The 24,006-nt window shown below is 41.9% G+C and overlaps 1 protein-coding gene and 1 long non-coding RNA gene across 1 annotated transcript in view; both read right to left on the bottom strand.

Annotated features, from left to right (window-relative positions):
* Lnc215 (long non-coding RNA 215) overlaps nt 1–23,821 on the bottom strand; it is a 118,443-nt gene extending 94,622 nt beyond the window's left edge. The window contains 2 exon segments of the long non-coding RNA NR_126581.1: nt 20,498–20,645; nt 23,728–23,821. This is a non-coding gene — a long non-coding RNA (long non-coding RNA 215).
* Mir100hgl (Mir100 Mirlet7a-2 Mir125b-1 cluster host gene like) overlaps nt 1–24,006 on the bottom strand; it is a 229,255-nt gene that overhangs the window by 117,695 nt on the left and 87,554 nt on the right.

Below are 24,006 nucleotides of genomic sequence, written 5' to 3'. Positions count from 1 at the left end.
CCAGTACATATCCATCTACCTATTTAGGTCAAAAGGCCCAAGGCTTTCTGGTATTAAAGAATCTGAGGGAAAGATTTTTGTCTGTTGATTTATCCAGGAGTGAGATAAAGTACCCTGCCAAGCTGATGGGTTATTTTTTTTTAGCACTTCTGCTTGCTTCCCTCTCTGAAAACAAGTGAAAGTAAATCGTCTTGGATATCTATGAGAAATGGCTGCATTAAATAATGGGACTGCACCATGCAAACTGTAACGTACTTTAAAACAATTATGCCATATGCTAAGCAGTTTCCAAAATAGCAATGCCTTCAGATGTCCTTGCAAAGCAAATGAGATCCAGCTGCTAGAATATTCTGCCAAGGAGGAAACCTAGCTCTTGTTGAAGGGAAGGGCACACATAAGATTACCCCAAAGATATGCTGCACATGAAGCACGGAAGTCTCTTCAAAAATGTTGGTGATGTCTTAAAAACTCCAAACAGGCAGTTCTTTCACATTAGTTTTGGGAAAAAAATACTCTTGAGTAATGCTTGCATAATAGTTAGAAATGTAAATTTTTCTCACCTATGGAGATGTGAGGTAGCCAAGTTTACCAAAACTTCTCTCAGTATCATTCAAAAAAGAGGCTGTTAGTAAAAAGTAAAGGAAGACTTCTAAAAAGGATTTGTGTGTTTGTATGTGTGCGAGCGTTCATAAGAGTGTGTGTGTGTGTGTGTGTGTGTGTGTGTGCGTGTGTGTGTGTGTGTGTGTGCGTGTATGTGTGTGTGTGTGTGTGTAAACATATGTGTGTATAGAGGCCAAAGGACATCCTTGGGTGTCATCATGGTTGTCAGGAATGGTGTCCACCTTTTATACAATAGGATCCCTCACTGGCATGGAACTCATCCAGAGAGTCTCAGGGCTCCTTCTGTACCCACTTACCCAGTGCTAGTATTATAAGCCCATGCCAACCTGTCAGGCATTTTTACAGGTAAACTAGGAATTGAATGCAGGCCTTAGTGTTTGCAAAGAAGACACTTCCTCAAATAAGCTTTTCCTCATCCTCAAGGGGAGTGTTGGTGGTGATGGTTTTGGTTTTCTGTTAGTTTAGGGTTTTGTTTTGTTTTGTTTTTTTCCTTTTTCTTTTTAAGAATGAAAGTAAAGAGAATGAGGTGTCCCTGGAATGCTGTGAGGCTTTGGAAGTGACTCAGCACTTGACAAAGAGTGACAATTCGAAGTAAGTGTTGAAAGAATGCTAATGAGACTGAGCATTCCCCTCACTTCAGAGAAAGACTGAACTACCACAGGAAACAAAGACTACACAAGTGTGGTGCTTTGAATATGCTTGACCAATGGGAAGTGCTACTATTAGGGGGTGTGGCCTTGTTGGAGTAGGTGTAGCCTTGTTGGAGGAAGTACATCACTTTGTGGGCGGGCTTTGAGGTCCGAAGATTAAGTTCTGGCCAGGGAAGAAGGGAGAGTCTCTCCTGCTTGCCTTATTAAAATCAAGTGTAGAACTCTCAGTTACTTCTCCCTCACCGTGTCTGTCTGCACGCTGCCATGCTTCCTGGTTTGATCATAATGGACTAAACCTCAGAAAATGTAAGCCAGCCCCAATTAAGTGTTGCCTTTATAAAGTTGCCTTGTTCATGGCGTCTCTTCATAGCAATGGAAACCCTCACTAAGACAATGTGTCTGGGGAACTGTCGGTTGGAAGCTACTGAGAGTAGGATAAGTTGGACACAAACCCCAGGCTCTTCTGATGACCTCAGATGATGGTCTAAAGACCAATGAAATCAGTTTGGATCTCCACTCTCCTCACTTTTTTTCATTTCCTCTCTCTGGGGATTTCACACCTCCTACAACAGGCTAAAATGAACTGGTGATTTGACCAGTGGGCAACGAGAAATTTTGTAAGAAGTCAATCCTCATATCCAATCACTTGTAACACACACACACACACACACACACACACACACACACACACATTTAAAATGTATCCATTTTATAAACAAAGCTTGAGATGTGGAGGAAGAAAGACCTTTGTCCCATCTGGACCCATGAGCATCCTCACTGAAGCAACCTGTTTCTGGGTGTAAGAGGAGGAGGTTGTCTATAATGGATGAGAAGCAGATTTTACAAGTCTTAGGATAAAGAAAATCCCAACCCCTAAGTAGCTAGCTTGATCTTCAGCTAATCTCAGCCATTAAGCTCTGTGCTGAAACCACCTTCAATTTTACCTGTTGTACCCTGGCCTCTGTAGATGTTTTCTTACTTCCCTGCTGAGGATTAAAGAAAAGGAAATCCTTCACATATGTGGACATGGATGCAGTTGTTTCATATCTATTACCCAATAGAAATCCAGACAGTTGTCTGCTTCATTCCCCACTGAAAATGTTCTGTTTCAGCCCTGAGTCAAGTCATAGAAAGAATTAGCTATTTTCATGCTTGCCATAGCATCTCCCACATTAGATAGGCAGCTTCAAACTGATTGCAAGATTTACTTTTTTCATGTCTTAAAAAATTTGATCTGAAAGGGGTAAATTATGGAGGCTCACCATTTCCCTATTACATTTTCAAAGTGTTTGGTGTGTGTGTGTGTGTGTGTGTGTGTGTGTGTGTGTGTGTGTGTGTGTGTGTGTGTGGTGTGGATGCATGTTACAATAAAATGAGGTGTGTAAGATGCTATCAGTCAACTTGTTCTTCACTCATACATGAAACTCTTCAATCCTCAAAAACTGATTACCATTAATGAGTGAGCTGTGACATCCTTTGAATTATCCAAAAAGCTACCAGAACCCACAGGTTTTCCCTTGAAGAAAAGCATACTTGCAGATCCAGTCAATACTCTCTTGTCCCTCTTCATTTTGTCATTCTTATAGGAAGAGGGAGGAAATGTTCTATGTTTCATCAGCCAGCACAATACTAAGTTGGTGTTGAAGCAGATTCTGAAGAAATCATAGTTTGTTTTTTCTGGAACATGGAGGGTATCCCGAATGATTCTCCTTTGCTCCCAACATTAATCACTACCAGAGTGTTCTGCACACATTTTCAGAAGTAGAGACTCAAAGCCATGACCAGCAATGAAGTTGTCACTACCTCCCACAAGCTGACTTCCTAGACCTGACCGAGCCAGTAACCGGTATTTGAGTTATGGTGGATTGAGATGAGCAATTCAATAACTTAGCAGAGAGGGGAAAAAAAAAGCCTGGAGCTTAAGAATCAAATCCCATAGTGACCTTGGTCAGAGATTTTGCTCTTTTTATGGACAGCTTAGTAGATAGGGTCAGACTTTTAATTTACTTAACAATTTGCAGAGAGCTTACCCATTGAAGTGCTTAATTGTGTCTCCCCAATTCAATTTCTTCATCCATACAACTGGGTTAATACAACTTATGGCACAGGCCTATCACAAGAACCAAATCAAATGTGAGTTTAAGATGCTTACCCATGTGCCTAACGCCTAAAAGTGAACACTGTGTTTGCACCCACATGGCTCTTAAAGATTTCTGTAGCTTAGTCTTGGTTCTCAACAAAATAACACTGATTATAGTAACCTTTTATGTCCACCCTTTGGAAACAAAAGGAAAAATAGCCAATAAAGAGTGGTTCCCTAATTTTGGTCAGTTTTGCTGGATATTTCCTAAAGAATCCTGTTATCATTTCACATTTCATTTAAATGCTACTTAAAGCTTATTTAAAGTTGCCATGGGCCATGTACAATAATATAAGTATTTTACACACAATAATCTCATTTCTACTACAGTCTGGTGAGTTCAGTCCTGGGATGAGTCCTCATCACTTTTCTTTAAATGTAAATATGAAAACTCCAAACAACCATGGACACAAACACCAGCCTTGAAAACTCTTTCTGCAGAGATCTCTATTTATCAGTAGCCATGAAGATTAGCAGAGCACTGAAGACTCTGTGTTTGCCACAGAAACGTGTCCCAATGAAGAAGAGGCTTTAGATAAAAAGACATGGACTCCCTTTTGAAAAATCCCAGCCCACCAGTCCACTTAGAAAAATTCCTTACGAGGAACATTTATAACATATTTTTTTCTATTGTGCTTGGCTTCATTTTATTTTTTGAACAAATATTTGTACTTATACTTGGGCCATGTTTTCTTTTGAACAGTTTTTAAGATCTTAAAAGATAATGTTCCCTACCTTGTAGGGAAACTAAAGGAACCAAAAGAAATTGTATACAGGGTTCCAACCTTATACCGACTCCCCTACCAGCTGTATTCCTGTCATTACTAAGAAAAACAGCTATCTCTTAACTGAAGCCAGATCTTCTGTGTGGACACTAGATACCGTCCATGTGCAAACCCAGCAAAATTGGTTAAGGAATTCTTTCTATCTATCCGAAAACATTAATCCATCTTTGTCTACTAGAACACTTGTATCTCCCTCCACACACACTGCCATTTCTTTTAAACACACTCAAAGAGACATTGAGCTTGACCTAGTTTTTTTGTCTACCTGTTTCCATGTCAAGAACTGGCTTTCTTGATATTTCCGAGTCTTGTATCGTTCTTTCAGAAGTCACTTAAGCCAGGCTTTCCCTACCACCACTGAACCCAATTGTATTCTCGTAGAGATCACTAACGATGTCCAGCTGTGGAGCCCGACTAGTAATTTTCCTCAAACTGGATATAACAAAGGTGTTTGACGCTATTGCTCATTGCCCTCTACTTGAGACACCTCCTCTCTTTTTGATGTATATGTTTATTTTTCTGTCTATGGGTGTTGGTGGGGGGACAGCATATGTCCGTGTGCCTGTGGTGTATGCATTCATGTGGGTGTATACCTCCATGTGTGCACCAGTGTGAGCATGTGGAGGCAAGAGGAGGACATTAGATTCCCTATTTCATCATTCCCCACCTTATCCCCATAGAGCAAGGTCTCTCATTGAACTGGAAGTTTCTAATTTTGTCTAGGCCAGCTGGCCAGAGAGTTTCCAAGATCTGCTTGTCTCCATTTCGCAATGCTAGTGCTGCAGGCTCGTGAATCCAGGCCCAGCTTTCTTGGCTTTCCTTCACATGGGTGCTAAGGATCCAAACCCAGGTCTTCATGCTTTCTGAGCAAGGGCTCTTACCCACTGGGCTATCTCGCTAGCCCGAAGATACTTCCTCTATCAATTAACAGGATACTGAACTGTGTTGTCACTTCTCTTCCTCTAATGGTGTCTTCCTTCCTTCCTTTCTTTCTTCCTTCTTTTTTTCCTTCATTTCTTCCTTCCTTCCTTCCTTTCTTTCTTTTCTTCTTTCTTCATTCTTCTTTCCTTCCTTCCTTTTGCCACCTTGTTTTCTTGACTTGTTAAATGCCGAGGAAACAGGACTAAGAGTACCTGTCTTCTCTGTTTTAGCTACACCCTATCCCTTAATAATCTCATTCTGCCATGTGGTTTTAGTAACAATGTAAAAAACCACCATATCTCCACTTTTTGTTTATTACCTTTAATTTATTGTGTGTGTGTGTGTGTGTGTGTGTGTGTGTGTGTGTGTGTGTGTGTGTGTGGTGTTTGTACCTATGCATGGGTATGTAAGTTCTGAGAACAACATTCATGAATCTGTCCATTCCTTCTACCCTGTCCATCCTGGGCACCACATTCAGGTTGTCCAGCCAGGTGGCAAGTGTCTTTACTAGTAAACCATCTCACCATCCCTGAATCTACACTTTTAATGCAGAAATAATCAACATAGTTTTATACATACATAATCTACAACTAGCTTAATAGTTACAATCAGCTCTCTAATAGTCATGTCAAATTCAATGTGTCCGAAGCCAGAATCCCAATATTCCTATAGCCATCATAATCAATAGCATTTTCATATCTTTAGGAGATCACACCACAGCTTGGCTTCTTCTCCTTTTTGTAAATTGTTTTTTATCTTATCTTCTACATCCAACTTATCAAGAAACCTTGTTAAATGTAATGAGAATCAGGCAACATCTCACCACCTTCAATGGCCAACCAGAGTTACTTTATCCCCTGATTTAGCCAATTACATAGTCTCCTGGCTTCTATCCTTATCCTACTGGGTCTAATATCAGCATATTTCAGTAGATCGTCTGGAAAATTAGCTCTTCCCTAACACGTTAGAGTGACTCTTGACTGTATTATTAAAGTCAAAGTCTTTATTAGTGATTTACAAAGCTACTAGTTTGAGTTTGCAGTCTTTACTCCAGTCATGCTGGCCTCTTTGGTGTATTTTAATGTACCAAGTACATCCCTGCCTTTGCGCTTTGGTCTGATATTTCCTCTGTTGGTGACCCTCTGCCCCAGGTATAAAGTTTTGGTCTCACCTTCATCAGGTCTTTGCTCTAATGGTTCCCCTGTGGATACTTGCGACCAGGCATACAACTCTCCTGCTGCCTCCACAGCCTTGGACCCCATTCCTCACCTTGCCTTTTAAAAAACAAAATCCATCATCCGCTTGCTGGTTAATTGTGCTTTTCAACTTGGTTAATTGTTCTTTTCAACTTTACAAAATGCAATATCTCTAGGAAGAGAAAATCTCAAGTGAAGGGTTGTCCAGATTCGTGTGGCTTAGAGCCGTGTCTATAAGGATTGTTGTGGTTATTGGCTAATGTGGGAGGTCTCTGCCTATTGTGGGCAATGCCACCCATGAGCAGGCTATCCTGGGTTTTTTTTTTTTAAAAAAGCTGGTTAAGCATGAACCAGAGGAAGCAATCCAGTAGACATCTTTCCTCCATGTCTTTGCTTCAGTTCCTGACTCAAGTTCCTGCCCTGACTTCTGTCAGTGGTAGACCATTACCTGAAAATATAAACCAAATAAGTCCTTTCTTATTCAAGTTGGCTTTGGTGAGAATGTTTTATCACAGTAAAACAATCCACTACCAAAACCAGAGTATATTGACTCGTATGTTTTATTTGTGTTTATTGTTTATGTCCCTTTGCTAGAATGCAGGTTCGACAAGAGCCTTATCAGAGTCTTATTTCCCATAGGCACATACTGCTGAATCAAGCAGTGGGTATTGAGCTGAAGTCAATCGATGAAAATGGCTTCCAGAAAAAGACCCTAACGAGACAGCATGTGCCTATGTGAAATAAGAATCTGACCCAAAAGGGCTTGATAGAGAATTCTAGACCATTGTCCACTTAGGTCATAAAATAGGATGCTAAATAGGTGCCTGTTTGTTGGGAAAGGAATGATAGTCTAGATAAGCCACCGGAGGCAAACACCCCAGGCAGAGCACAGAGGTGTAGCATCCTTCTGTCGCTTTAAGGATTCCAATGACAGAGTTTTCAGTTAATTCAAGGGTGTTTTAGCAAGATGTGGTGTCTTAATCCTGTGATCTCAGCACTTGTGATGCTGAGGCAGGAGGATTGGCCATGAGGCTGAGGTCATCTCAAACTATACAGGGAGTTCCATACCAGTTTGAGCTTAGGAATGGGACCCGGTCTCATGAAACAAGATTTAAAAAGACAAACAAACAAACAAACAAAAGAATGAGTTTGGAGCAGACCACATTCAAGATTCATGACTTCTACAAAGTCAGGAAGGAGCTGAGCACTCGACTTAGAACAAAGTCACCTCAGAGAAAAGTCTCAGTTTCTGGGACATTTTTCTTTCCCCTCCTTAACAATCATAGGTGTGTATGCTATATGTATGTATTTGTTCATGTGGATGTAAACATATATGTGTGCAGTTTGAATGTGCATGTGTGTACATCCATGTAGAGGATGGCGTTCAATGTTTTGTGAACCTTGATGTTACTGGTTCTGCTAGGCTGTTGGCCACTGATCTCTGGGAATCCACTTGTCTCCCTCTCTCTGGTGCAAGGATTCCCAGTTTCTGACCTGGGTGCTAGGAATCTGAACTCAAGTCCTCATGCTTTTGTGCTAATAGCCCCCCTACCATTAACAGTTTAAGGAAAACCAACGAGCACTATGCTCTTGATGTGCGACCTCATTCCTGTTTTAGCAGTACTTGACAGTTCTTTTATTGAAATTATATTAGTATTATTATCAGTGGTGTGTGTGTGTGTGTGTGTGTGTGTGTGTGTGTGTGTGTGTGTGTGTGTGTGCCACAGTCATATTGGGGCACGTGTCATGGGCATGCATTGGAAATCAGAAGACAACTTTCAGAAATTGATTCTTTCCTCTACTGTGAGTTCCAGGGAACATCAAACTCAGGTTGTCAGGCAGTTTCATCCACTGAGCTATCTTACCAGTTCCAGTGATCTTGGTCTAGTAGCTGTTTCTTAGTATCCAACCCACCTTGTAAGTAATCAGAGACTTTGGGAACAAGTATTCAAATGCCTGAGCTAAGTCTTCCATGTGATGGTGATGTCTGCTCGAGTTCGTGAACGGTTGACATATGCAGTGATGTTCTTTGTCGGACTTCATTGAGGTCAGACTTTTTTTCACAGATAAGTGCAGTGACTTAGTCACTCAGTAGCCAACAATGAGTCAATGAACTTCTCGAGTGGACAAAACTCTGTGAACTAGTTTCTGACTGGGTGTTCTACCTCAGATTAATAAGAGTAATAGACAGCTCACATATGCCAGAAACCCCAACTTAACTGATTTCACAACCCTGCTGAGCTGCTTGGCTCCAGGATCTTCCTGTTGAGATTTATGAACCTGAAATTTAAGATGCCATTTCTTAACATGTTGATAATTTCATTGCACCAGTAACTGTGACCACACTGGTATGTGAAGAAGGGGGCACCTCTGGAAACTGAGAGTTGTAGGAATTTGTCAAAAAAAAACCCACTTACTAATTAAAAATGCTGACCCACAAGTGAGTCACCAAGAGCCTCTTTGCTCTGATTATTCACAGGAGCACCGCCATTTGGCAGTTACTTATATAAGAAACAGAGATTTACCCGGCCTACCAAAGGTATTCTTTTTAAAAAATAGTTTTTAACATTTTATTTTGAAATTTGAAATTTACAGAAAAGCTACAGTAACTCTCACGTTCATTTGTGCCCCATACTTTCTCCTTTACCTTGTCAAAGGTATTCTTGAAGGCTTTGCTTCCAGGCCTCACAGATTTCCCTTAGTCCTATAAAGGGACTCATCTTACAAAGGACAAAGATCAGTCAACCTACCTAAAACTCCATTGTTGTAGACAACATCCCGAGTCTGTCTCACAGTCCTTGGATTATTTTTGTAGATGTCAGTTCTACATAGTAATATGAATTAAGTATCCGTTCACGACCAGCTCCTGGATTAAGGGATGGAGATTTATAATCTTCTAATATGGCCTTTTTCTTGAAGGAACTCAATGACTGAGAGCCTGTCTCTTTGCCCAGTGATATCTATCTTTGGCTGACCTTGAACTCCAATGAAGCAATGAAAGGAAAGGTAAACATTATTGATCTCTGCAATAAAGAACTATAAGAGAAGCCAAGATTTATCACAAGTTGTACGATGTCCTCACTTTGGCCACCAGTCATTTGATCAAGGACGTCTTGGTGTGTAGAGTGTAGAGTACTTGCTTAGTGTGTGTGGAGCCCTGGGTTCATTCCTAGTGCTATGCTGTAAAAAAAAATGAATGACTACATAGATAGATAGATAGATAGATAGATAGATAGATAGATAGAGTAGATAAAATTCCTATCTCATGTCATTCATATTTTATATTCAAATGTATTTAATGTGAAAAGGCTAAGTTTGTAGACAGGTGATTGAAATATGAGTTCAAAGTCAGCAAAAAATGAAAGTGAACTTTGGACAAATTGTATTTTACACACACACACACACACACACACACACACACACACACACACACATCCTTACAAAGATTTCCAACAGAAAGACATGCTACAAGTGGTATCTACATGTCTTCTTCATTATTTGAGTATGAAGCTGAGTTTAGAGGTCTGGTTTTTAAAACACTAGTATGCCTGCTTAGCAAATGTTCAGGTTAAGTCAATAAAATTGTGTGACTAAGAACTGAGTGGAAAGGAAAGCCTCCACTCAAACATATACTGTCTTTACCGAAAATGGTAACATTTTGGTGGGGATGGGAAGTAGGTAAATACATGACCACACAGACAGGGTTTCTGAGGAAACAGAAGCTCACCAAAGATTATTAAAAACTATACAGATAAAAGCCGCATTCATTCATTTATTCAACTAACATCTTAAGCTCTTGTAATGTACCATGAATAACACCAAGTCCTGAGTACAACCCAGTGAAGATGGCAAGATATTAATGTTTTTATTGTATTATTAGAATAGATAGAAAACGCTTTCAGAATAGCAGCCCCCAATACCTTGTAATCTGGACAAACTGGGCAAAATTAAAACATTTTTTAATTAGTTGGATATTTTTATTAGGAAGAAAAAAAAACAAGCCTCGATCATTTTTAAAAAGTTTACAGTGTCGCTGTAAGATAAACTTAGGTCAGCCCTATGCAATGTCAATGAATAAAAAAATGGATGCCAGCATAAAATCATGGCTAAAAAAATAAATGAAGATTGGTGGAGAGATTTCAGGGTTTTTTTTTTCCTGGAATGCGAACACTTGCTATTGAAAAATGGTAATTTTGGAACATGATTAGCTAATTCTCCCTCTATGTGCGTTTAAAACTATGACTAAAATAGGGCTGTTGGAGACTCATTTCCACTGAGTTCCCTTTTAGAGTCTGAGGGGCAACTAGGTGGATTATAAGACCCTTTCTTCTCTCTCCCTTATCTGGCTGGAGTGTGAACTCCAGATTTGGAAATTCCTAGACATTGCTGGGAAATGTATCATAGACTGTGACTCACTACAAAAAGGACAAGTGTGTAAACTGCCTTCCCAGAGAAAAGTCTTCTGCCAATCGCTCCTTTTCTTCCTAGGACAAGATTTCACTTCTTTCTCTCTGATTCATATCCTGAGGAAATCAACATGATACAAAAATGTCTGCTGTGTTCAATTAAGAAAAGGAGTCTCCAAACCACACTTAGAACACATAAGCTTTTGAAAATCCAGAGAATGTGTTATCTTCCCAAGAAGACTTTCCTCCAAAAGGCATTGGTGTCATGTAAGAGAACGGAAAACCGGTCATTGAATGGCTGCTCTACACAAAATCCCTTTGGCCAACAGACCTGCATCTGAAAAATGGATCAGCCTCACTAAAGCTCTAGGAATCATCAGGAAGAGGAGCAACAGCCAATCTAGACTCACTGGCATCAAATGTGCTGGGTGCCCTCTAAAGTAATAGTTTACATTAATAGAGGGCTTGTCAGCATTCGGGTTATATTTTAATCAGTTTTCTAAGTAACTCCATAAGATAGACCCTATCCACACTTGAAGGGGATGAGCTGAGAGTGGTAAATGACTTTTCTCAAGATGGCATATTAGGTAAGACACACACTGCAATGCAAACCTCCAGCGGTTGGATACCAGAATGCCAATTTTCTGATTCTTCATTTAATCCTTGGAAAGGTCAGAACACTACCATCTCTGTTGCGCACGCAAGAAAGAGAATACATAGAGAAAGTAAATGACATGGTCAAGGGCGTAAAGACTACTGACATGTTTGGTCTGAGATCTGAACTCAGTAGAGGCAGAACCCCAGAGTTCTCCTCACACTCTCGTCCCATCAGTCATTCCCAAATCACCTCAGAGAAACAAATGTGCACACTGTATGCCGCATGCTTTCATGGCCTCACAGGAGCTATAGTAGGTTATGAATTGAATATGTTCTGGAGAGAGTCTAGAAAAGGGGGAAGGGCATTAGAGAGGAAGAAAGCTGCCTGAGGGAAGCTCCTGTGAAAGAGGGAAAGACAGGCCAGTGACTAGAGTTGATTCTGACTCCTGACATCGCCCTAGCTATATTCTGAAGGAAAGAACGGATAGCCTTGGCACATGATAGGAAGGCTCTGTTATAGATATTGGTCATCATCAGAACAGTGGAGGCCTGAAGGAGAGCAAAGACATTATCTAAGATTACAGTAAAAGCTTCTAGCGATGACTCTGTCCCTCCACTAGTAGGTTTCCAAAGGGTCCCATCAAATACAACTAGAAAAGTTATAAATCAAACCCACGTGCCCTCTTTATAAGGGAATGCAAAAGGGCAGAGGGAGGGAGGGGACGGCTCAATTTCAACATTTTCTAGGGAATTTCCATGCAATTTAGCCAGTAGAATAGGAAAGTAGGATTTTTTTAAAGGTTATTTTTGGCAACAGAGCTTTACTGGATAAACGAACTCAAATTTTGACAGTCTGCATCTAAACCAGACTTTAGTTTAACCCAAAGCATGATGTTCAGCCTTCAGTAACAGCATTCATTTGCTAAGACATCTATAAGAGCAGCATTTTCAATAGCCTATAATGTTTGAGGGGGTCTGTGGGACCTCACTAGCCAACTCCAAAAAAGTAATCCTGGCCCTGGTCTTTTTTATCTGATAGCCCACAGTACCTAGTAGAATTTACTGTATTACTCTGCTAAATGGACACAATATCAAACTGACTCCTAGTGACTTACACTCACCAATTAATACATCCCCACAACTGGTCAATATACAGAGCTTAAAAGACTATAGAACACTCAGCTCTAAGTGAGAAGTCTATATGGCACATGCTCTTGGTAAGGCTTGGGGGTCATTGTGGAAGACAGCATAGAGGGGTTGTAAGAGGGACTGGTGAATAACTACAAGAAGACTGCTTTCTGGCCACAGTGAGGAGTTGCAAATATTAATTCACAGCAGTTGAGACAACATGAACAGGACCTGCATAGATAGGGTCAATACATGTCAAATCCCAGCATGAGGAGAGGAAATGAACATGAAGTCCCACCCCAAGTTAAGGTGATATTGGCAATTGACAGACACTGGGAGGAGGAGAGTAAGCATTCTTTTAAGGCTATGGCCCCTGTGAGTTGACCTCAGGCCAGCAGAAGGTCTCACGTCCAATGGGCAGGGCTGATCTCAGAATCAGGGAAAGTGAATTAATACAATCAAAATACATAGCGCAAGGCCCTGGGTTCGGTCCCCAGCTCCAAAAAAAAAAAAAAATATTTTCCCACTAGCTAGGAGTTAAGAGGATTTCAAGCTGTCCCCCAGTACTCTGAAATAAAAGTTCTAAAGTAATTCATGAACGGATTAAAATGATTTGCTAATAACTGGAGGAAGCAAAATCTGCAACTGTCTCATCTTGCATCCTTAGCTGTGCTCTGTGTGTCTCGTCTACCACAGCGACAATTCTCAGCCTTCTCAAGCTTGGCTGATCATAGGATGCCTTCTGATTTCTAAGGTGCTCACAGCAAAATCTCACTGACCTTGATTCCAGGAAAGTGAGCACACTCTCTGCCCTCATAAGGTCTAGAAAGACGATTCTGAGTAGCATCAGAGCTAGAAGGATGGGGCAATAAATAGATGATGAGGGCTATGAACTGGTTATGTCTTTGACTGAGGAATCTGAGCCTCTACTTACAATTCTCTGGAGCAGTCAGCAGACAGGAATAAGTCAGAAGTCCTTAATATGCCATGGCATTTTTTTTTAGTGCTATCTTCATGGCCGTAAAGAGCAATAGAGTCTTTCTCCCCAAGATGCTGGTGTGAGAGTAATGGGAGATGAGGCAGGCACTCGTCTCATAAGGACTCTACAGAACTGAAGAAGCACATGGAGGGAATGGTTATCTGTACCATGTTCCTGAACACATATGTCAGTCACACCAGAAGAGTTCCATCCACAGTCCTTGACACACACTGAAAAAGAGCCCCGATTCCTCTAGCAGATCATTATGCATTCATTGGATGGTGCTACCAGGTCTCTCCCACACCTGACCTAAGACTCATGTAATATACTGGAATCATACGACTCTCTCTGTAAGACCACCAGGAGGAACAACTTTATAATGCCACAATATCGTTTATCATGGACTACATACAGAAGAGGCAACAGATGCCCAAGGGAATGTTTTATGGAGAGAGGAAGTCTGTGGATGAAACTTCTATCTACAACAAGGCAGTTCTCTTCACAGGAAGAACACCTTAAACCCAACAACCGAATGAGTCACATGGGCAGCAGAGTTAGGCTGCCCTGTCCTCAGAGACAAATTATGTAAAAAAAAACACATAGTTATCTCATTAATATATTATGCATTTTGCAACGACATTAGCCAAGATTTTGGCCAGTAAGAAAGTTTACATAAATATTGCATCTCTTTTCATCCTCCATTTAACTGTGAAAGACACAGCGAAGTGTCTTCAGATCATTTTGTAGAGATTAGGGAGGGTAATATTGTTACCAATACAATATCTGGCAGAATGAAATCAAAACCCAGACTCAGCCCTCAGATTTAGCTAGTTATGAAGCAAGTCAAATCCCACTTTCCTTGAGAGATTTTCATGGTGAATTCATGACTTCTCTAGCCATTTTCTAATTTTCTAACTCCTGGTACAATATGCTATAAAATTAGGGCCTTATGGGGAGTTGTCATCAAAATTATTTTGTGGATTTCTGTCCTATTTTTCGTATTCGAACACACAGCTCTGGCCTCGTGTATCCTACAACTTCCTCATATGCTGTTCTTACCCAAGCAAATGTCCTTTCTCTGGGTCCCATGTACATTTGGCACTCAGCACAGATCAAGGGAGGCTCCCTTCCACCCGTAGAAACCTTCCAGCATTTAACACCACTGATCAGTAAGGAAGACTGCTCGGCTGTGTGTTCCTATAGCATCCAGTGTTCATTCTACTGCATACCTTCTAAGTGTCTATTGTCATCCAGTTCCTACTTGACCTCAGTCCGCTTGAGAAGTGGAGTCTTAGATTATTTCTCTTGCAACTCCAAAAGCTAGCAGTCGAGAAATGCATACATGAGTCCAGTAAAGGGACATGATACCAAACATGGCAGCTAGCAGCTGTGAGGAGTTCCAAGTCTCATGGAAGAGCACAGCATGTGAAGAAAGTCCGATGAGGTATACTTCCCACACCTCAGTGAGTTTGGGGTACATTGCAAGCAGAGAGAAGAAGATGCTGTGCTATCCCTACAGTGAAGCCCCCGAGAACAAAATTGAACAGTCTTGAAAGATCAGAGAGTCAACGGATAATGTTCATAGAGCTGAAAGGAGTACGTGGGCCGGAAAGCGGGAAGACAGACTCCAGCAGAGCTGTATTGTGTGCTGTACAGACTTCCCAGAGGTCTTGAAAACTTATCTAGCCTTTTCGAAGAAGTAGACCTGCGGGCAGAATTGATAGAAGAAATGGAGGTGGACAATGGATTGGGATAAAGATAGATTGAGAATGAGGTAGAAGGCAGAGTCAGTCTTTGGTTCCGATAATTTCTGGAGCTTGGTGTACCCCATACCTTCCCCGAGTTTGAATTTTTTTTTTTTTTGGTTCTTTTTTTTCGGAGCTGGGGACCGAACCCAGGGCCTTGCGCTTCCTAGGTAAGCGCTCTACCACTGAGCTAAATCCCCAACCCCCCGAGTTTGAATTTTTAATCAGACTTTTTCTTACAAACACAAGATCCTAGCTAACAACAGAAAGACCTTAAACAAAACATCTCATACTACATATACACAGAAATGGGCCAGCAAGGCGTCTTGAGATTGTATCCCTCAAATGGATCCTTCCTCATTGTGCCAGTTAGTTTTATGTCAACTTCAAACAAGCTAGAGTCATTTGGGAAAAGGGAACCTCACTGAGAAAATCTCCTTGTGAGACTGGCCTATGGAGGCGCACTTTTTGATTGATGATTGATGACTGATGTGAAAGTGCCCAGCTCACCAGTTGGTTCTACCGCTGGGCTGCTAGTCCTGAGTGTAGAGGAAAGCATGCTGAGCAAGCCGCGAGAAGCAAGACAGTAAGCAGGGTTCCGCTACAGTCTCTGCTTCAACGCCTGCCTCTGGATTATGCCTAGAGTTCCTTCCTTGACAGGCAGCTCCTTCAGTGACAGGCCTCATGCTGTAGGACGAAACAGGCCATTTTGTCTCCAAGCTGTTGGTGGTCATGGTGTTTGTCACGGCAAATGAAACCCTAACCAAGACGCTCATCCACTGGCTCACTCTCTTCATTTAAATACGGAGGCACAGGCTCGCACATCTAGTCCATCGCCTCCCATCCTACTCCCAACAATTCATCTAAATCCAAACGCTTACCCCAAACAATTGCTCTAGCCCCAAGACTGTTTTACTTTTACGAGCTTCCTGCCTGCTAGTTAGTCTCAAGGTGATCACGGGGTTTATATTTGTTGAAAAATATCAAAACAGACACACAAACAAAAAAATCATGGCACGACCTCAAAGTAATTACCTCATTGCTTTTTTTTTTTTTTTAATTTGCTCATGAAGTTAGTTCCAGCAAGCACCTGCTTCTGGAGTAGGCTTTGTAGAGACAAATGAAGCATTCTTCTTGGCCTTAAGCAACTTACCAAGTGGAGTGAGAAATAGCACAATTTCCCAGCATTCATGTACCTCAAGTTAGCCATCTGGGAGGATGTGAACTTACTGTTTTTATAATTTCTGGTAAGTCTTTTTAAAGCTAGTCATGATGCAAATGAAAACATCCTCTCAAAATTTTACAGCTACATTTAAATTTATTTTTAATAAATAAAAACGGCCTATTAGCTAGGCTGATTGAATATGACACTTTGACTATTTTTTTTTGAAAATGTAAAATATACTCCCAAAACAATTATTTTTCTCTCACCAAGTACCTGGAAGGAATATGCTACAGAGACTGAGTCCTACCACTGAGAGGAGGTATACAGCTGCTTTGCCTAAGGTTAGACAGCATCTCTACCCCAGATGTATAGTATTCAGAATAGATGTGTTTTAAAGCATTTGTTAAAAAGTTGAGCTCTGGAATTTTTATTAACTTCCAGAAAGGCATATATCTGCCCAGAGGCAGGTACCAGGATCACTTTCGGTCACAGGGAGTCTCTCCCAGCTTTGTGATCCTACAGTCATTCAAACTGGATTTCTCCAAGTCTGTGAAGAGCTGAACAACTATTCCTGCCCTGGTTCTCTCCCTATGTAGGTCAAATCCCATCCCAGTGAGGACCCTGCCGAAAACCACCTCGTGACCCGGTTATTTTAGATAGCTTGATGAAATGAGAAGCAAACCCAACCTCCAAGGCAGAGTTGCCTGTTACAGAACTTGACCTGAATACTATTTAAGCAAAGTATGTCCCTGTCATAGTTTTTCCTTTTCCATCTTCAAGACACCAAGTGAGTACAGAGCAGTTGCAGAAAAATTATCAATGAGTATACCAAGTCCTGATCACTGATGGAAACCGCCGAGCCATGGAGTTTGGGGACTCAGCTATGCATCTTCAAAGAAGAATGATTTCTGTCTTAGCCAGGCTGACAAGATATGCCTGAACTCAGAGCAGCCAGGAGGCAGAGAGAAGAGAATCACATGTTCTAGGCTAGCGTGATACACCTAATAAGGCCCTGGCTCAAACCCACAATCACATATTAACAAAATCAAGGTCTAGAGATGCTGTACAAAGCTTACCTCGTGTGCATATATCTAGGATTTGACACCCAGTGCCACACATACAAAAAATGCACACACCTGTGTGCATGCACATGATATCCCTCTTACATCCGTTATTCATTCAAGTTATAGGAAGGCAGGGCAATTGGCCTAAAATATGTCAGGCTTATTAATAAGCTTTGTTGGCTCAGCAGGTAAAGGCATTTGCTGCCAAGCCTGATGGTATGCATTCAATCCCTAGAGCTCACGTAGTGGAGAGCGAGGACCAGCCCTTCAAGTTGACCTCTGACCTTCACAGGCATGCCATGGCATATGCAGGTACCCCCCCCCCCCGTAAATGCATAGTGTCAAGGAATTAAGAGAGACCCTCTCATCCTATTGAGCTTCCCATTCCTGAGGCGTCCTCCTCCACTGCCTGCCAAGGGGCTGCTTTCTTGACTTTGGCACACATTCTTCTTTTTGGGGGAATGAGGGGCTAGCGCTTGTTCTCTGAAATGTCACTTCCTGAGAACGGAAACTCCCTGAGACAAGGCAGTTCGGTTGGTTCTTACGCTACTATGGAGTCCCATAGAGAGAGTATCTTGTGTGTTGTATGGATGCATCACCTGTCAATTAAACAGTGTATGGCCTATGGCTTAAGCAGAAAAGAGAAGGTGGGGCGTCTGGGAGGAGAACAAATTCTGGGAGAGATTCACAGGGAAGATGTGATGAGACGGACGCAGGTAACCAGCCACGTGGCTGAAGGTAGCTAGAATAAATGGGCTACTTAAAGTTATATCTGGTCAGAGAAGAGCTTAGTTCTATGGCCAAGGTATTCGTAAGTATATTTTGAGTCTGAGTCTTATTTCTGGGAACATGGGGTTAGAAGGAAGAACCAGGGCTTAAATTCAACAGAGTCCTCTGGTTAGAATGGACGTTCTACCAAAGTATGAAGCTCCATGCCTAGAGCCACGCCCAGGCCCTAGAAACCACTAGATTTCAACCTGCTGAACTGTCAGGTAATTTGTTAAGACTCCGTCTCATACCCCTTCTATAACTACTGTAAATGTTCCCTCTGACCCATCCGTATAGCTTAAAACACTTGTGGAACACTCTTGCCCGTTATCCTTATGTCCTCTTTACCATCTAAAGTTATGGCAGGAACTGTGTTTCACAACATCACATTCTCCATGTTAAAATAGCAAGAATTCAAGAAATGCCTATTTCCTGATAATTGAGAGAATGGGGAGAAACGTTTCTCTTGTAATTACGAGTGTTGCAGATTTATGACGGAACATCCATCGTATCTCAAAACTCTGCCTGGACTTCCAGGCCTTCCATAGACCAAACTGAAGAAGCCATGAGTCACTCTGCTTGGAGGGGAGGGGCGTGTGTTTGTGCAGGATATGTTTCCCAACCTCGATGAATCATAAGTATAATCACCCAAACTGCTTCCTGTCTGGGGAAGTAACCAAAACCCCTATTTCTGGCCCAATGGCTTTTTGGTTTATGAGTAAATGCCACTGGCATGCCATTAAACAAATGCCCTCAGAAAGCCCTCAGCGAGTGCCATACCTACAATAGTCAGGGTTGTGACGGATCAGTCATGCCTTGAGAGGATCAGGTAAAGACCCATCTTTCTCAGCTTGTCTCTATCTGGTGCACTGCCACTGAGTTCTGACTGAATATCGTGATGCTCTTTTCCAAACTATGGGTCAAGTCATTCTCCTACACACAGTCAATGGGTCCAAGCATCTATACACAGAGACTTAATTTTGTGTGTTGCACACGTGTGTATGTGCAAGCCTGTGCATTTGTGTGGAGGCGAGAGGCCAACATCGGGTGCCTTTCTCAGTTGTTCTCTACTCATTTTTTTTGACAGGGTCTTTCACTGAAGCTGGAGCTCACTGAGTCAGCTAGACTGAATAGACAATGTGCTGCAGGGTTTCTCCCATCTCTACCTTCCCAGGACAGGGGTCACAGCCGTGCACTGCTACACTTGGAAATTTTTTTCTAGGGGGGCTGAGGATTGCACTCAGGTCGTCATACCTGCACAGCAAGAATGTTATCATCTGAGCCATCTCCCTCGTTTAACACCTCACTTCCTTTTAATTCTTAAAAATTTTGATAGGCATAAATGTTTGCCTGCATGTAAGTGTTCCGTGGGCATGCCTGGTTCCCAAAGGGACCAGAGGAGGGCATTGGACCCTCTGAAGTTGGAGTTATAGATGGTTATGGACCGCTATGTGGGTGTTGGAAACTGAACTCGGAAATCAGTAGTAACAGAAAGTGCTCATAACCACTGAGCCATCTCCCCAGCCCCAAGACGTACCTTTTAAATCTACTGTCCAAGCTCCTCTAGAATCTAGACCCAGGCTAGTGCCCTTACTTCTTCCTCCCTCAATACCACAAGCTTTCATTTAACACCTCCCACAGATGATTTCTCTGAATATACACTCTGTGACTTTGTTCCCTCTCTCCCTCTTACATCGCCATCTCCTCCAATGTCTAAAGGTCTGAAATCTATGCTTCCTCAGATCTCACCCAATGGTGCTTCCTCTATACCCTCTGCTGTGCTTGGCTCACAAGGGAAAAATCAACCTCTCCTTGAAGGACACTGCAGACTGTGTTCCCAACTGAGGTGTCTAACGTGTATTATAGACACATGTGCATGAATGGCTCTCTAATAAATCATTGCGTGGAGAAGCGAGTGTCTTGGTCACTCCAATAATCTTACAACTAGCAGTGCTGGGTAAAGAGAACAGTCAATATAAAATCTGGTAGAAGGGAAAATCGAATTTATCATCCTCAGGGAAGGCTCGGTGTAGATGTTTCTTATTCTCAATGTTCTCTTTTTATCTGTTACCTCCTTTCATGGAGACGTAAGATTAAGGAAAACTCTGTGAACACAGCCATTGTCTCGTTTTATCGTCCCAGGCTTCCTTCCTCCTGAGATCTGCCTCCTTGTGGCCTACTTTGCTAGCAGATGTCGTAAGCTTAGGGGCGGGGAGAGATATAATTTTGATATTAACTTGAATTAAGAGAAAAGAAATGTAATTAAAAGTGGACCTTCTGTTTCAAAAGGCCAACTTTTTATAAGATAGCGTATTCTGCAACAAACACTTGCCTGTTACTCTCCGTTGCATGGTATCTGTGCCGTTGTGCCTGTCTCTGGGCGAATAGAGACGAGAGCATGGATGCCATAAAGCCTCACTTTGTTTGACTACAAGGCACGATGCTTTCTTTCCATTCTGCTTACTCGCACAGCCCTGCTCCTGAGAATGGGGACAGAAAAGATAAGCCGAGGTTCATCCAAGCCAAGGGCAGATAAGGCAGGAACAGAGTGTCAAGAATTTTCACCATCCAGTGTCCTTGGCAGTTGACAGCATCTAGGGGAAGACTAGGAGATACTCCTTCTGTCTCTCTATTGGCTGCCCCCTACCTATGCCATCGAATGACTGTACCACCACAGGTAGATTTGCTATTTCTCCCTCAGCTAAGAAAGTCTCATGATCCCCGCTACAGTAGAATGTGCAGGCTTAGTAAATTCACACATGCATGTACAATTCCACATAGGAGCTGTAGCTATTCGAAGATACCTATTTTTCTCCTCATTCTACTACATTGGGGTTTGTAAGCATCTTTAAAGGCCTGGTAATGAGTATATCCAGCTTTGCAAGGATACATTGACTTCCCAGAACCTGTGGTAAAATGTGGCTATAGACAACATGTAACATTCTGTGGTAGAAAATGTGGTTATAGACAACATATACACAGACCGAGTTTTATTTCAGTAAAACTGGGGTTGACCAGACATGGCCCGTGAACCACACATACAACTCTCTGCCATAGGTGTTCAGTGAGAACAAAATATCGAAGGTAGAGAGAAATATCTAAACCCGTTTTTTGACATGAGCAATTTTCTGCACCTTCCTCTGGACCACACTCTTCTCTGAGAAAGACAGTTCTGATATTGTTAAAGAAAATATCAATCACACTTGTGGTAAAAGGTCACTACATTTTTTTTAAAACAAATTGGTCCTTTGAGCAAGATGAATTCTAATGGATTGGTTTATTAACCTAAAGGTTGAGCCAGACTGCGAGTAACTAAATGATTTGTTCATAATTAGTATTAGTTATAATTATTTTACTTGGGAAAAAAATATCACCTTAAATGTCAGGATGTTTTTTAATTGCCTCAGATGAGATTCAAAATAATTGACTTTGCAAATGTATTTTTAAAAAAAACTCATTTAAAAATATCTGAAATTGCTGACAGTTTGTCTAGAAGAGGCAACATATCGATATTCATTGCTATGGACAGAGCAGAAATTGATCCATGACTTTTTTTTTTAAGCCATGTGAATTGTGGTCACTTCTGGACTCTAAAACAGCCAAAATGCTGATGAAGAAATTCATATCCTCACTCTCCATGAAGTGTGCACTTTGAGTGTGCTGCGTGAATATTTGTGCGTACTTTCATTAAGTGCAGAATGGGTGCATGTTTGGAAGGAGAAGGGATGTGTATGAATGCACACACACATACATATTTATAGTTGCATATGCATGCACATGTAGATGCATCTGCACACATGTGTGCATGTGTGTGTGTGTGCTTGGTGATTTTAGAAAACACAGTCTTCTACATATTGTGTCCTTGGATAGGATATTAATGTTCTGCAGGTGAGTCGGTGGGTGCCTTAAAATAAGCATTGTTATGAGTATTCGCTCCATCATTTGATTGGTGGAGATGAAAAGAAGCAGGAGGAAGCTTCCTTTTGTTAGCAGCTGGAACAAAAGTTTAAAGTCATTTGGAGGTGTGGGGCAATCACTAGTGGAAACACATCGGTATCAAGGTATCCTGACGACAGTTGGGTGCTTGTCAAGCCACAGACCATTGACGTCAGCAGGTCAACAGTGAATGTTTAGATACATGGAGGGAGAGTTGTGAGAACTCCAGGTGACACATGAAGGAGAGAGAGCAAACGTTTCACGAGTGGTCTACACTGCCTTCCCCATCTGCCACACTGCTGCTCACAGCTGAGGGAAGCAGAAAGACTATGGCCACAGGTGTCAAAGCCAGCTAACGTTCTCAGAGACAACCTCCACCAGCCCGATCCAAGGCACAGACCCAATTTTATGTCTGACACATTTGGGTGAAAAAATAATCACAAGTGACCTGTAAAGAACGTTCTAGAAAGGGGAGATGGTGACAGCATTATTATTATCACAGCCTGTCATTTACTTCTTCCAAACAGTCCGACCATATGCCCAAGACATGACATTGACTCCTGTGTCCAGGACACAGACATCTCACTCCCCCAGGCACCGTGGAGACACCATCAATCACTTATCTGCATGAGAAAACTGAGCTGAGGCTGGAAAAAGAACATTTGATGCTGTCAAAAAACAAAAAAGAGTCAATATGAAGTGTCCCATTTATCAAAGAGACATTAGTTCTAAAAGTCTGGGGAGTACATGTATGAAGTGTCCGCAGTAGGAGAATGGGCTCTGGGTGTAGACTTACATGAATACGGTTCTCTCCCAGACTCAGCAGACTCCCTGCTGAGAGTAGGGAGGCTCTATTAACTGATTAATTATTATTAATGCCAACTTTTATTTAGCTAGCAATTATAATCTATTAAGAGCATTTCTTCACATCCTCTTACTTATTCAATCCTTGGAACAACCCTGTAAGGCTTGTCAGTAATATATTATTATCTCCCTTTTTAGACAAAGGAAAGGAAAACTCCGGGGTTTCCTTGCTTAGGCTAATCCTACCGATAAATGGCAAGTTCTAGACCAGAACACAGAATTTCTGACTGCCGGTCTACTCCCTAGAGGAGCTGCGGAAGACTCAAAGGAAGAAAGGGAAATCGTTGGTTTAGAAGCGAAAGAACCCAGAAAAGCCTGCAGACCAGAATTCCTCTCAGTTTAGGTCAAAGTACGAGTAGGTGTGGCTCTATGACACACAACTGGAATGATTAGATCGGTTGACTGTGAGTCACATCTGCTCACACTGATCTTCCTTATGCAATTGGACACTCGATGTCAATCTCCCCGCAACTTGTTTCTTGCCAAGTTTCTTAAGCAGCCTAGTTGGAGCCAACTTCTCACTGTTCAGATTCTATTCTCAAGCTCTGTCTCTTTCATACCGCAGCCTTGTTTCTTTCTTTTGTCCTCCTTGCCTCAAGCTCACCCCTTGCCCTCCTCCCTTCCTTGATGTTCCCAATCAGTGCTTTCCCCCTTAACTTCTGCTGACCACTCTCATTTTGGTCTATCCATTTTCCCAGGTGGGGAGGGCTCTTGTGCCTCTTTACCCATGAGCCCCCTGGTCATCCTCCCTCTGCCTCTCACCTGTACTCAGCAGCCACAGGCACCCCTGGTTGCCCTTCTGATGTCTTCTTTCTGTTCGTCTGAGGACTCCAGACTGTCTCCAGGGCCTACAAGCCGGAGCTGTGCAGTCTTCGGGTCTTTGGGCTCTTTGTTATTTCGCTTCCTCGCTTCACAGCGCTAATAAATAACAACACACAATAAAAGATGGTCTCGGCTATGTTTCTCGCCTCCAGCCTCCAGCAGTGTTATCTCAGACCCCAACATTGCAACAAAGAAATCTCACAGTTGGGTTAGTGAAAA

Source organism: Rattus norvegicus, chromosome 8 (genome assembly GCF_021556685.1).
Source record: "Rattus norvegicus strain SHRSP/BbbUtx chromosome 8, alternate assembly SHRSP_T2T, whole genome shotgun sequence".
Classification (NCBI taxonomy): Eukaryota; Metazoa; Chordata; class Mammalia; order Rodentia; family Muridae; genus Rattus; species Rattus norvegicus.
The sequence above is the reverse complement of the archived record's forward strand: the minus strand, read 5'-3'. Positions and strand labels throughout refer to the sequence as shown.